This window comes from Mytilus edulis, chromosome 13 (assembly GCF_963676685.1).
Source record: "Mytilus edulis chromosome 13, xbMytEdul2.2, whole genome shotgun sequence".
NCBI classification, from domain to species: Eukaryota; Metazoa; Mollusca; class Bivalvia; order Mytilida; family Mytilidae; genus Mytilus; species Mytilus edulis.
Genome location: NC_092356.1, coordinates 55,298,296 through 55,313,790, shown reverse-complemented (window position 1 = coordinate 55,313,790; position 15,495 = coordinate 55,298,296).

The window sequence follows — 15,495 nt, the reverse complement described above, 5'->3', positions numbered from 1 at the left end:
TAGTAAATACATGTAATTACTAAATTGGCTTGTAATTACAGGTATTTACTGAAATGTTTAGTAATTACGTGTAATTCCTAATTTCACCTATTTACTGTAACATATACATATTTTTGTTCGTCACATCTTATAAATTGCATGGACACCAGCATTGGTACATTTGTATGGATAGATCAAACATGTTCATGACCATGTGAATATGGTGGAACTATCCAACAAGTCAACGCTCATGTACACATGTATCGATCGAAACATACGCAAGATTTTATAATTTTTACTATTTCTGTTTTCATCTTAGAGAACAAAATAAAATAATTTAAATGATAAAGAAAAAATTATCTGAAAATATTGAAAAATGATATTTATGAATGCGACATTTCTCATCATGATACTGTTTTATCATTTCTTTGGCAAGTTTTCTAAACGAATGTGTAGTCCTTGGACTGACTTCAACGACTTCTCATAATGTTCTCCAAACTTTACACATCAGCTACCTAATTCAGCTTGTCAGACAGAAGTTTACAAACTTTCTACAAGTACAACTTGAAACATCTCCAGACATGTACACTGTCATCGGGTATCTAAGCTCTTTCAATTTATCATCTGCTATTGTTCATCAATCAAAGGATTATCAACACAGCAAAAATTACAGATATGTTAACAGTAAAAAAAGAAATATTTGACTTAAATATGTATATTTCATTTAATCATGTGAATGTGATATGCTTCAAATCCATATGCCTGATTTTGATATGGTTCCTTTTGTATAAATAAAGGCAACAGTATGTTCAAAACTGATAATACGATAGACAAAAACAAATCCGGGTCATAAACCAAAACCGAGGGAAACGCATTAAATACAAGAAAATGACGACACAACATTAAAATGTAACACACACAGAAACGAACTAAGCATTAGACAAAATCTGATGCGAATAACAAATATAACATCAAAACTAAATACATGAATTTGGAATAGAAAAGTACCGTGACATGTCTTATAATAATGTGAATTCACACTCAAAAATAAAAGGAAACAAACGACGCAAAAGAAACACAACGTTAAAATGTAACACACACAGAAACGAACTATAATATATAGTATTTAGTTGATGTGATGTTTTAATCTTTTGATGTTTTTGTCATTACTTGACTGTCTGTCTCTCTTTGACTAGTAGAATTTTGATTCTCCTCTTGTTATCTTCCCCCAACTTTTTCTAAATGACAGTTATCTCCGCATTGGAATTATCTCCCCCAAGAATAGATCTTAAAAATAAAAAAAAAATAGATGTGTTAGAGCGACACGAATGAACCTGTCTCATCAAGTTGAAAAATCTGCAATTTTAATAACACATGTGGACACAAACAGGATTGTAGTCTTCCATATCAAAATTCAGCTCAAAATCTGGAAGCGTGTAGAAAAATGTCCGTATAACTTTGAATTTCAACAATTTTTAAAGTTGTAAACCCTCAATTTTTTCCAAAAATTAGTGGAGCGGAACGAAAATTAAACTTATCTGTAACTAATCATGGGTAGCCTTCATACCAAAAATTAGCCCATTTTCTAAAAGCATTTAGAAAAAAAGGTCTGTATAACTGTGATTTTCAAAAAAATTATCAAGGTCCAAAGCCCGAAATTACAGCAAAGTTAGCCGAGCGGAACGAAACTTAAACTTTATCTGTAACTCGATCATCATTGTTAACTCACATACCCAATATTTGTAACTTATCTTGGTTAACTCACATGCCAAAAATCATCCCAATATCTGAAAGTGTTGAGAAAAAAGTCCTTATAACAGTGATTTTCAACAATTTATCAAAGTCCACAGCCCGTAATATCGGCAAAAATACGCAGAGCGGAACGAAACTTAAACTTGATCTGTTACTTATCATTGTTAAAGGTGTCATACCACCAATTACTCCCTCAAATTTAGAACGTATGTGAAAATAGGCCTACTCGGACAAAAAATAGTGCATTTGATGTCATTGTTTACTTAAACTAACCAACAAATTGGCAGAAATGAAACATTTGGTGAAAGAGAAATATATTAAGACCATTTTGAGCTAAATTTTACTTGTTTATGAGTTTGCATTCAAAATTGAGGATTAATGCACTCCATAGTATACTAATTTAAGATTTCCAGAAAGCCAGGGGTTATTTTTAGTGGTACCTCTATTCGGAAGACCTTTTCTTTTTTATATGATTTTAAACATCTGTTGAAAATTAGCATGTAGAAAGCTGATACATGTACGATTCAGAATATACCTACTTTCTATGAAGTTAAACTTAAGGTAAAATATTTAGGAAGCTGTGAAAATTGTAAAATTTGGTTGAACAGATAGGAACTTTTAATTGTTGGTGTGACCCCTTAACTTACATACCAAAAATCAGCTCAATATCTGAAGGTATTTAGAAAAAATACGTATAATGGTTTGTTTCAGAGTGACGGAATGCCGGAATTACGAAATCACGCAAGAGTTAAACTATATGGAACCGACAACTTCGTTGCGGGGCCATAACAATCATGCTGTCATGATCAGGATCGAGTTGCAAATTTCCCATATTTTTCTAATAAAACTGTATTTCTAGGATTTTTAGCTGTCACTGTGCTCATTGTTTAATTCATGTTTTATTTTAAAATTCCAGCCATGCTGTGTCTGTCAAACAAATGAAATTATCTCATTTTTCATACCAATTTCAGCGTTATTATTACTCTTGGTGTACATTTGTTTCTGCATGAATTTTGTAAGAATAAAAACTGTATATGCTTGGGTATTTGAGCTGTTTCCAACAAAACCTTTCAAATAATATTATGTTCATCATAGCTGAGGGTTGTGAAGGGGAATACAGAAGAACAAAAAATATTTTGATCTCAAATTATAAGGGAATTATGTAGGGCCAAACCATATGTATCCATCCATTTCAACAAAACAAATTACAAGAAACAATTGTCTTTATTTTTTGTTTGTATTTTTGAAATTTCATTGTGTAATTATAAATTCTAAATATGTGTTTTTCAATTCATTTCATCTCAGTGTTTCTTTTTAAAATCTCAGTGTGTAATTTTAATTTCTCAGTGTGTGTATATTTTTCATTTATGTAAATCTCAGTGTGTAATTTTAAAATCTCAGTGTGTAATTTTAAAATCTCGGTGTGTAATTTGGATTTCTCAGTGTGTTTTTTTTTGGTTCTTAAATCTCAGTGTGATTTTTTTTTTAATTCTCAGTGTGTAATTTTTTTCTCCAAAAAATGGTTTGAAAATAGTTTTGACGAGAACGGCATGCCATAATAAGGTACGAAGTGAGATATAGACGATAATTACCTTGTTTTCTCTATTAAACATACCTGTAACCGCTATAAATAGTAAACTTGGAAATGATCGTAAATAGCAAATACGCGTTATTTCTTGTATAATTATGTTCATATTACACAGTAAAACACGAATAAAATTGAAACAAATGGACAACAACAAAATTACGGATTTTGGTTATAAGGGAAAGGGTTTAAAAATATTATCCTGTCCCCAAGCAACTTTAAAATTGTTATTAAAAGGTATAATTTTTTTCAAATGCTTTAAAATAATCTATCTATATCTGTCTAATTACAATAATATTTAGCAATTGGTTAATATCATTGTAATTATCTGTATCTTTATGACATCTTCAAGTTCACAGTTTTAAATGTTACAACGGTGCACAAACTGGTATAAAATAGATTCGATTATAAGATATAACATTTTAGTTTCAACTTATATTGGAGTGCTAACTTGAAGATAATGAAGTTGGTTGTTGTATTTGTTTTATTTAATGTTGGTATTTGTTTTAGGTTATTGATGGGGGGTTGTTTTTGGGGGGAGGGGTGTATTATATACCTTACATCTCTTTTTAGTATGTATATCAGGCAGCAGCATATTGCTCGTGAAAGAATCCTTGAAGCAAGTATAGCTGATGTTGGGCATTCATAAAGCGTTGACCTTGGGCCTATGTAATTTGATCGGTTTATGTGTCAGACAACAGTTTCCTTATTACAACGCCTTATCGTCACGTTAAAATTAAAACTATCTGATATACAACATGGTAGGTCAAAGTATTTTATTGTAGTAAAATCTTGACCTTTATCTTGCGGTTTACCAACAACGTTACTCTTGTACGTTGTTAAAAATCACTAGTTTTAAATGCAGTATAATACAAATAAAATTAAAAAAATAATAATCATATATATATTTGATACTTTGAAATGTCTTTACTCTTGGCTGCAACTGCTTGATTTCCCCTGGAACTAAACCCAATGCATCCGGAAAGTCCATAAAGGGTATCTACGAACTTTGGACTATGCGAAATCACAGCTGGCGTTTGGGTATATATGATACAGATAAAAGAATTTAGTTTTTATGTCCATCACTACTGTGCATGTCTCACCTAGTTTCTAGTGATTTAAACGGCTCAGAGAAAATACCCAATTTTACTATCCATACTAAGAAACATTTTACTATCCATACTTAGTTTCTTAGAATGAATAGTGAAATTGGGTATTGTCTCTGAGATTCGTAGTATGGATAGTAAAATTGAGTATTTTCTCCGAGTCGTTTAAATCATTCGAAACTAGGTGAGACACGACAGAAGTGATAGATATGTATTATAAATATAGAAAATTGAATATTTTATCAACAAAAATAAATAAACAAAATATCTATATCATATACCCAAGCGCCTGTGTTCGAAATTTACCGAAAATTTTAAGTTTAACTTCAGAGAAAGAAAGTAATTATTCCGATGCCATGCTCTGACATGTCAACTTGTTGCATTATGTTACGAAGCTATTAGTTTCAGTTGATATAAACGCCATCTTGAAATAATTACTTATGCATTACATATATTCTGATTGGTTGCTTTATGATGCGGGTGAGATACAGCAACAGCTATTGGTTTAAATGAGATTTATAAAGAATAACAGACGTCTCTCGTTTTAAGATAAGACATCAACTGCCGGAAAATTTCAATTCCGATTCACTGTCATTAATTCATGTTCGATTTATTATGAATATATTGCACACTGAAATTCAATATTAAATACTAATAATGAATACGTGCTTATTTGCTATGTTAATCTGCAATATGCACGATGTGTTTCCTATACAATGTTTAAAAAATGCATTATCAGTATTTTGTAACTTCCGCCAATCTAGGCACAGCTTTGATAGGCACACATTCAGGGTCTTGTCTATTTGTAGCTGTTTTAATTTTTAACAAGTGAACAAATTAATAATCCAAATCTACTTACATCAATTTAATGTCAATCAAAAAAGTGAATATCTAAGCATACCACATTTTCAATACTAAATCAACAACTACATGCACATATGGAGCGAAGCAGTCCATAGCTTTTAAGAAAGTTCAAACTTGTTATGTATTTAGTTTCAATTTTATAGTATATATAATTATGTTATCGCGATCGTGTCTGCTGAAGGTTGTTTAAGAACAGTACGCGTCGTGTCTAGCTGAAATCAGTCCTACAACATTATTTCGCATTCATGTTTCATTTTTAACGTTTTTACTATGATCATGCTGATACTAGTTCATATTTAAATTTATTTTTGCTCGGACGGTACATTGAAATAAAATATAGATTAAAAAAAAAATAGCAAATAGAAATAGATGTAAAGAGAAAATGTCAGAAATTAACCAGAAAAAATAAATAATTGCACGCGAGGTCATATATGTCAAGTTTATAGGATGAAATACATTGAAATGCAGATCCAAAGACCAAGATTTGCTTCCAGTATCCGCCGAATTTATCCACAGTGAATTGGTTAGATAAAAAAAGTTGAATCACTTTTTAACTTTAATCAGGTTTTTTTTATTAAGATTTCGATGATTCTGTCAACCTCATTATCATTTCCATAAAATGAATCACACCAAGTGTAGTGAACGTTGCTTTAATCATAAGAAGCATACTAATCAAAATAGACAGAGGGATATGACACGCCTTTGGGATGTGGAATATTGTTGGTAAAAAAGTGGAGAAGTGGGATATAGAGTATACAGAGAATAAAAAGTTGGATCTTCGAGAGGGTGGGGCAAATGGAGAAAAATACAAAAAACCGGGATTTGGGAAATGAGTACCTCTAAGTAATTTGACCACCAACAACTGGCGATATATGAAAGATATCGTAACAACAACAAGATCAGTTAAGCGGGACCGAGGATGTAGATAAGAGGGTTTCTATATGTTTAACATGCAGTCAACTTGGTGTTGGTTAGGATATATAACTAGGGAACTAGATGTATGATTATAAATAAAAAACAATAATTTATGTTGATTTCATTTTTTATATACTAGTATTAATATAATTTCCGCGTTGCACATGTATGATCTTGACTTTGGATAATGTGCGTGCTAAAGCAGTTAACTCATAAATCATAATCATGCTGTTGTCACCCATTGGTGGTCTTCGGCTGTTGTCTGCTCTATAGTCGGGTTGATTTCGCTTTTACACATTCCACATTTCCTTTCTAAATGTCAATCATGTTACTTTCGCTCTTTGGTACGAAATTCACACTCATACTTTGAACGATTTATTTAAATTTGTGTTAGCATAAAATATCTATGTCAAACATTTTATGTCGTCTCGCAACAATCGTCAGTATATCTTTATTTTTCTCGAAATACGCCGGCCCCTCTAAAAAAAACACTTGCTCTGAAAAAGTCTTATGTTAAGGTTTAGGGAAACAAAATTCAGAGACAAGTGTCTATGCTCAAATCATGGATTCGTCCCTGACAGAAATCACAACCTTTCGTGACGCTTCAGAAATAATGGCGGTAAAGATTTACAGATAACTTATCTGGTTTTCGTGGATGGAATATATAAAGTAAACAATCTGAATACGTGACACAGTTCTTTCGTAGTAACCTGTTGATCACGACTCTCAGAAAATGAATAAATTTCTGGCCATCGCTGTTGTTCTGTCTGTGGGTAAGTTATTGATATTCATAACAGAGAAAAGTGTAGTTTTCAGTTTTACTTTATGAATTTAATGATACTGATAATTGGGTGTGCTTACAACCTTTTAGAAACAACAGATAATTAAGGTAACATAGATGTTGTCGATGTTGGATTTGGTTTTAACATCAACTGACTCTGCTTCGAAGTAAACCAACACACTGAAAAATATAACTTCTAGTTACAAAGTCACAGTTCGCATATGTAAATGTTTCCTTCTACTTTTTCAAAGCTTTCCCTCAAAGGTATTACATATTATTAATTCAGATATTATTACCGAATGTGCTGTTGTCCAATTTAATCTTTAAAATGTGATTCAGTAACTTAGAGCAATGTTTCTATTAAATGCAATGAAACAGTAAATAATAATGCTTTGCGGCATCAAATTTCCCCTTGGTATATGTACAAAATGGCCTATCTTTGTTATTCATTTTATCAGTAGTTTTGATACTATTGAAGTTTGAAAAGTTCGTACAAAAATGGCTACAGAAGGGGTCACAAACCTTAAAAACTTATTCTATGTAAAAAATTATACAAGTTATAAGTGAAATTCAGTCTAATTTTGTACAAATTATAATGTGTACAGGCATTTTTTTGTACGAATTACAATATGTACAAAGTAAAAATACTAATTTTAGTTTGTACATTTGTATGTCCCATTTAGGGGTAGCTCATGATTAAGTTGAAGTCCAATCAACTTGAAATTAAACTTAATAATAAATATGTTCCCTATGATATGATCTTTCTAATTTAAATGCCAAATGATTATTTCCCCCATTTTCATGGTCCACTGAACATAGAAAATGACAGTGCAAAGTTCAGGTTAAAGTTTTTGGTCAAGGTAGTTTTTGATTAAATAAAGTTGAAGTCCAATCAACTCGAAACTTAGTAAACATGTTCTTTATGATATGATCTTTCTAATTTAAATTCCAAAAACGTCAATTAAGGAATAACAGTACTGTAGTTGAAGAGTTGCCACCGTCAGTTTTTATTAGACGGTCGCAAATCTCCGTTTTACTGTCTCCGCTACGCGTCGCCAGTAAAACTGCATTTGCGACCGTACAATTGACGGTTACAACTCTACAACTACAGTACTGTTATTCCTTAATTGACGTTAGGACGTAAAACGTTTCGAATGCAAATTATGCAAATTATACTAATTCCTATTATTCCAATATTCTTAATATAGGGGAACAAGAGGTAATTCGCCACCATAAAAGCTATTCACGCTACTGCATCCCCCCCCCACACACACGCACAACTTTCGTGAAACTTTTTCATGTGATAATTAAGTGTATACAGTGTTCTACAAATACCAAAATCAATTGTATGTTTATACTCTGTGATAAGAGGCGGAACTTAGGGAGCTACCAATTGATTTTTATGGAAGGGGGGGGGGGGGGGGGGGGGGGGGGGGGGGGGGGGGGGGGCTAGGATGAAATTTGAAAAAAATAGGCAGGACAGGAGTTTTGAGTAAAAAAAAAAGGCAGGATGAGACACTTTGCAAAAAAAAAAGGCAGGATGACAATTTAGGTAAAAAAAGTCAGGATAAACTAATAAAAAAAAAGGCAGGACCGAATAGAGTGAAAAATAAAAAGGCAGGACAGAGATTACACCTAAAAAAAAATGCAGAACAAAATTTTTCATCCTAGCCCCCCCCCCCCCCCCCCCCCCCCCCCATAAAAATCAAATGGAAGCTCCCTTAATAACTTTTCACATCTTATCTAAACTAGAACACACCTGTTCCATATCTTTGATTTTACTGCCATGCCAGAATACCAGAAAAAATAGTTAAATAATTCATTAATTCACCATATTAAACTGAGAATGGAAATAGTTTGCTACCAGAAGTCCACCTTGTCTCTAATAAAAAAAAAAACAGGTTGAAGGAATAAATAATACAAGTCACTAAAATTATAAGATACACAGTTTTTCTCTGATTTCAAAAATTTTTGTTTGAACCCTTCGACCTGCAACTTATCAATTAGTGGTAATATTAATAATTTGGAAATAAAAGGTCCTGGAATGCAGTATTTTTTGTTTATTATTATCAACAGCATTGTCCTTTATTACTTATAAATAAAGTTGAATTCTTTGATTCGCTGTTTTACGCCATGCTCGCTAACAAATTGAAAATTGTACCGTATACGCCTTATTTTAAGTCCAAATTTTAAGTATTCGTATTTTGATCTTAGAAAGTCTTACTGATTAAAATACTACAATAGGGAACAATTTGACAATGATTGAATTTAGTAGTGTCAACCCTGTGACTAAGACCCATGCATATAGCAAAATCCTAAATACACCGTTTGGTTGTGCGCCTGTCAGATGCGGAACGTACATATAGACAATAATAGTGCATTGACTTGACATATCAACGATATAAAGATGAGGCTTAGAAACGAGGAAATGTGAGGCTGTGCCGAGCATTTTCCCCGTTTCGGGCCGAATCCTTATATCATTGATATGTCAAGTCAATGCACTATTATTGTCTTTATACTGCAATCTAAAAAAAAAACATTTTCAATTGTTGTTTATTGTGTTAATGTTATTTTTTTTTTATTTAAATATTGGGAAAATTCCCCTTTAAAAAGGCCTCATATCACACAGACGGAGAAATATAAAACACGATGAAATGTACATCATTACCGCAATCAATGGTGAACGAATTCGTTGCAGACTAAAATATCAACAATAAACATAAAACATAATGATTTATAGGTTGCAAACAAAAAAATATTAAAAAGTGAAATATGTTTTCCCGAAAATTGCAAAAGAAACAAGTTTGAGTCGTTAAACGCATCGTTGTTTACATTGAAAACAAGAACAGGTTGAAGAGGTGGTATGAATAATTAAACATAATTTCGACAATTTCTATTTAAATATTCATGAGGAAAAGTGATATCAGGTCAGTGACTGTATATGACATAGAAATATACGGTCAACGCATTTTGACTGCTCAAATAGAACGAGTGCAGTATAAAAGGTAATAGATAACAGGTGAATATACTATTGATATCCGTATCGGATGCGACCCGAAACTTGTAAATTATTGGCAATATTAATTATGTGGAAAACAAAAGGGTCTTGAGTGTTATAATTTTTAACCTACACCATTGTCCTATATTAGCTATATATGTAGGACTCTAACGTGCGATGGTACTCTAAAGTGCGATGGTCACGCTAAAGTGCGATGGTCTACGCTAAAGTACGATGGTTTATCACGCTAAAGTGTGATGGTTGTTTGTTTGCTAAAGTACAATGGTATATCACGCTAAAGTGCGATAGACCAATATGATAAGGTTCGTGGATAAAAAAGAAAGTCTTTTTGCAAAAGCTAGTATGCTAAAAGAAGGAAGAAAGATACCAGGGGGACAGTCAAACTTATAAATCGAAAATAAACTGACAACGCCATGGCTAAAAATTAAAAAGACAAAAAAACAAACAATAGTACAAATGACACAACATAGAAAACTAAAATACACCTTATCGCTATTCCCGGCTGACCCGTCCGCTTGAACTTTTGACGTCAACAACAATCACTTTTCCATTGTGGCGTCAGACATTTTGTTTTATGACGTCAAAATTTTACGGGAACCTGTGTGATTTCCAGCAATGGCGGACAAATAGCGATAAGGTGTATTCTCTATCTCCTTGTCTGTAACTAAGGAAGCCGACATTTTGAATTTCGGAACGTATTGACATGTTATTTCTACAATCATAAACAAAAAACTCACTTGTTGCGCCTAAAAATCTTCTTTTTATGAAATTTCATTACATTCTGAAGCGACACAGAAGCCAGAAAAAGCCTGGTGTTTATGTTTGACGGCAGAAGCATACCTATGACGTCACGTAGTGTAGGGACCAAAAGAAGATAACATCTTTTCGCGGAGTTTTCTTTAATGAAGATTTTGCACTGAAATTATGATTGAAATTTAATTATGAACTTGTTTTGCATTAGAATAGAGATGACTGTATTGTATTTGTAGCTTTTCGGACGTCCATCGGTAGTTTTACTGTCGCAAATACCCGTTTACCTGTCTCCGCGGAAAAGCTTCAAAAACAAAACAGTTATCTCTTAATTTATCTTCCGGCATATTCATATTTGATTTGTATAAACAACTGTTAACGTCAAAATCCAAGTACAATTCTTCCGTCTATACTTTCGCGGACCATCGGACTTTAGCATATGAAGACATCGCACTTTAGTGTATACCATCGCACTTTAGCGTGACCATCGTACTTTAGCGTCCCCATCGCACTTTAGAGTCCTACATATATATAAAGTTGAATTCTTTGATTTGTCGTTTTTTCCCAATGACGGTTGACAAATTGGATCTCGCTATTTTAGTATTATTTACATAATACTTGAATAACTGGTCATTATCGTTATATATGGACTGCCCACAGGACAGTGCCGTAACAGAGGTATTGACTAATACAGTGATAATGACTGAGCCGAAGGCGAGGTCATTATCGGTGTCACAGTCAATACCCCTATCCTGAGGGCAGTCCATATATCACGATAATGACAAGTTATTAAAAAACTATTATGTTTATTTCTAAAAAACTATTATGTTTATTTCATTGAGGAACCATGTTTTAGAAAATTCTCATAGATTCAAAATGTCCAAAGCAAACTCGAGTACAATGTAGTTGTACGATTTCTATGGCAAAGAGTTAAAACCAGTAGTAGCAATAATGCCATTCATTTTAGTGCAATTTTTCAGTATATGAATACTAAATCAAGTTCTCTATATTTTTATAATTTACCCAAAACATATGGTAAACAATTCAACAACTGAAATATAATATTGAAAACAGGAAAATATTTTATTGAAGTGGCATCTCTCTAAACAGAGAATCAACGCCCCAACGGTCATTGTCATGTGAAAATCCGTTAACGACCGGTTTCCTGGTCCGTTTCGTTGTTAAGGACCGATGGAATTTATTACTGAAGAATAATGAATGTCATGTGGTCCCTTTTTATCCAATAAGAGAAGCTTATTCTCAACCGATATGAAATAAAGATAAATACATGGTTTGATTCAGCATATCTAAGACTCACATGAATTATTTATTTTGCTGAAAGTTTGACTTTTTATCTTTAAGAATATAATTATCTTATTGGCAGACATACCATATCTGCTTAATTTTAATAGTAAATGAATTGAAAATCGACTTGATAAAAGAAAATGAAATAAGACAAGTTGAAATTAATAATATAACTATTTAAATACAGTTTTCAAACGTTTAAAAGCGGGGGCAATTATAGTAGTCATCAACCAACAATACACTCTTAGGTAAGTTTCAAAAAAATTGTTTTATATTCAGCAAGATGTTGAGATTTCCTGAGAGACGCATTATTTTTTCTAATTTCAGGAGCGGTGTTGGTGTTATCTGAGAGATGCAAACACTACTCTGATTGTATGAACACACAATGTGGTGGAAATGGAACCAGTCATATCATATGTGAACACGACGCATGCACATGTATTACTCATCTTTGTGAGTATTATAATATAGACTTTATTCGGATATTTTTTTTTTAGTTTTTAGGAAGGTCGAGATTGTACATCAGTTATCCTTCTTCACATTTGGTGCAGGAACCTTAACCTGACTTTACGCCATGTTCTTAATGGGGTTCGTTTTGTTCTGCTAGTCTTAATTTTTTATGTTGTTTTTTGTATTCTGTTGTTTGTCTTGTTGCCGTTTTTCGTTCTTTTGCCGGCCCAAGGTGTTGTTAGTTTGTTTTCGACATATTTTTAATGTTCCTTTAGTATCTTTCGCCTCTCTTTTTCATCTCTTTCCATTTTCAAAGAAGTGTTATATTGGCTTTAGATTTTTTTTACCTATCATACCTGACTTTCAAGTTCAGTATAAGCAATTAGGTATAACCTAGTTGGTTTTATCAAGCTGTTCCCTAACCTTAGGTCATACAGGTTCACAAGGTTATCAATATCATGACTTACTTGGTTCGCAATCATATAAACACAGTAACTTTGGCTGTTATCTGCTCTACGGTTGGTTGTTGTCTCTTTCACATTATTCCCCATTTCCATTCTCAATTTTATGACTATTTTTCCAGCTTGTGATGACGTAGCAGACTGTACCAACGCTGGACAATGCCACAAACGTGATAACCATTACCATTGTGTAGACCACATATGCCTCTGCCTTAAAGACGATTATATTGACAAACCAGGAAATTAATATCATCTACAAACTTATTAATAAAATTTGAAAAATTAAAGATTTGATTTATTATATTCCAGCTTGGCTACCAGTATATTAAAGGGCAAAATAAATTCATTTCAGTTTTAAGCATATGTTATGTATGTTCCAGACCATATGAGTATTTGGACCGTACGCGTACGGTCTGGCTTATACTAAGAAATTGGTCAAGTTTATTAGATACAAATGTATAGATCAACATAACTTAAATCTCAAATTAATATAAAAAGTTCAATTGTATAATTGAAACTTAATATTCTAACTTTTTAAATAAAGTCACGCGAATTTAATCTGATATTCTCCTGTATTTAGCAAGTCAGTAATACATTAATTGAATTATACTTACTGAAATTGAAGTAATTGGAAGTAAACTTAATGCGGAAAGACATTTTTTTTTTAGAACATTAAGGAACTTTACAAAAAAATGCTAATGTTAAGGAACATGCTTAAACAAAACAAGTCAATGTAAAAAAATATGACGTTCCTTGTGGTAGTAAAATAGGATTCAGACATATAATTAAACAAATATCTAATTTCAATTGTTCGCTATTCACTTTATTAATCTAATTGTAATAATGAAAATTTGTAGAACTAAGAAATTCTGATAAATGTCTGTTTAAATTTAATAAATATGATCCAAAACATGTATGGTCAGCTCGTACGTATACGGTCCGGCGTACGCGTCCGGTCCAAATACTTATATGGTCTGGAACATGTACATGTACGATATTTGATTATAATCTGTTTATCTAACATTTTCATTTATTCATATAACCACAGGGCTTCGAAATATGAAAGCGCATACCTTCTATAAATAGCGAACAAATCACAAATAAAGCAACACATTTGTTAAATTCCAGAGAATTTTTCAACTTCTTGCAAGTATGTTAGCAATGACACCACTGATTCATATATTGAGAAGATCGTTGACAAAGTTAAAAATAGAAAAGGTTCTACAGTTAAACATTTTTATACATTACATGTGATTAATCAGATTATTATAAAGTTAATAACCCTGGAAATGAAGCATTATCCAAGTCAAACTAAAAAGGAATCCCGATTCAATTTCTTATTTATACTGTACAAATATTAGTTACAGAAGCTGTTTTGACTTATACAACTAAACGTTGCTTGACGACGTACAAATATCAAAATCATTTCATGACTTTCCATTTTTTAGACCATATTTTACAATTAAAGTCTTATTGTTGATTTATTTTAATAGTAGTGGGGGTTCTGGGCCGTTTTGTCTTATGTTAACCCTATGGGAAAAATGTAGCCTCCTGAGAGGTAGCCTCCCGATGTGAGGCTAATTTCTAAGGCGTCATTTGTAGGTATTATGACATTTATTAATTGGTTTTATTGAATAACGTACAAATGTACAGATGTTTATCATTTTTCAAGTATGTGTGCGTATGAGTGTGTGTATGTGTTTGTGTGTATCGATTCAAGGTTTTGCTCATGCAAATATGAACAAGGAATTATCCAATATGATTCTCCTTTTGTGTGATTGTATTCCTATTTTTTTTAAGTTTCTACTTCTTGGAACCACACTTAGTCTAGTAATAATAAAAACAATAGTATGTACAATATTTAATATGCCCGTCAATTCAGACAGACATGGGTTGGAGAACCATCCACATGATGTCTTTACAATTTAACACAATCACTTTAACCAATTTAAACATAAAAAAAAATAGAGAGTCGAATATCACTCAACAGTATCTTTTAGCTTCATGAAAGGGCCAACAGTATGCAATCTGTATCGCAGGGGAGTAACATGTGTAAACTGTCGAGACTTGAAGTTAGACTTTCCGGAATAGTTAACTCTCTCAAATATCAGATAAATCGCGAGCTTTTATCCAATAGTTGAATTTCGTTGGCCATTGTAACCATTTCACATAATATTGCTTGTTGGGTCCTTTTGCCTTTCGTTTTGAGGATGTTTTCAACTTTCCACATATCATCTTCCCGAACATCCACTTCCTACATTTCTGATTGGTAGACGGTTCCTGAAATTTCTTCGTCTAGAAAATCGATAAGTCGATTAACTGGAAGCTCACCACGTAATAATTTTTGAGATAATCTAAATATCTCTTCGTTCCATTTCTCTGGTAAAAGGATGTCTTATGTATGTAATCCGAACTTTCTCACCGATTTTGAAACGGAAAGGTTTTCTTACTTTCTCTGTCTTAGGTTGTTATCTTTTTGGCCAATACATTTTCTACGACAGGTTTGTCTCTTTAGATAGGTTGATTTT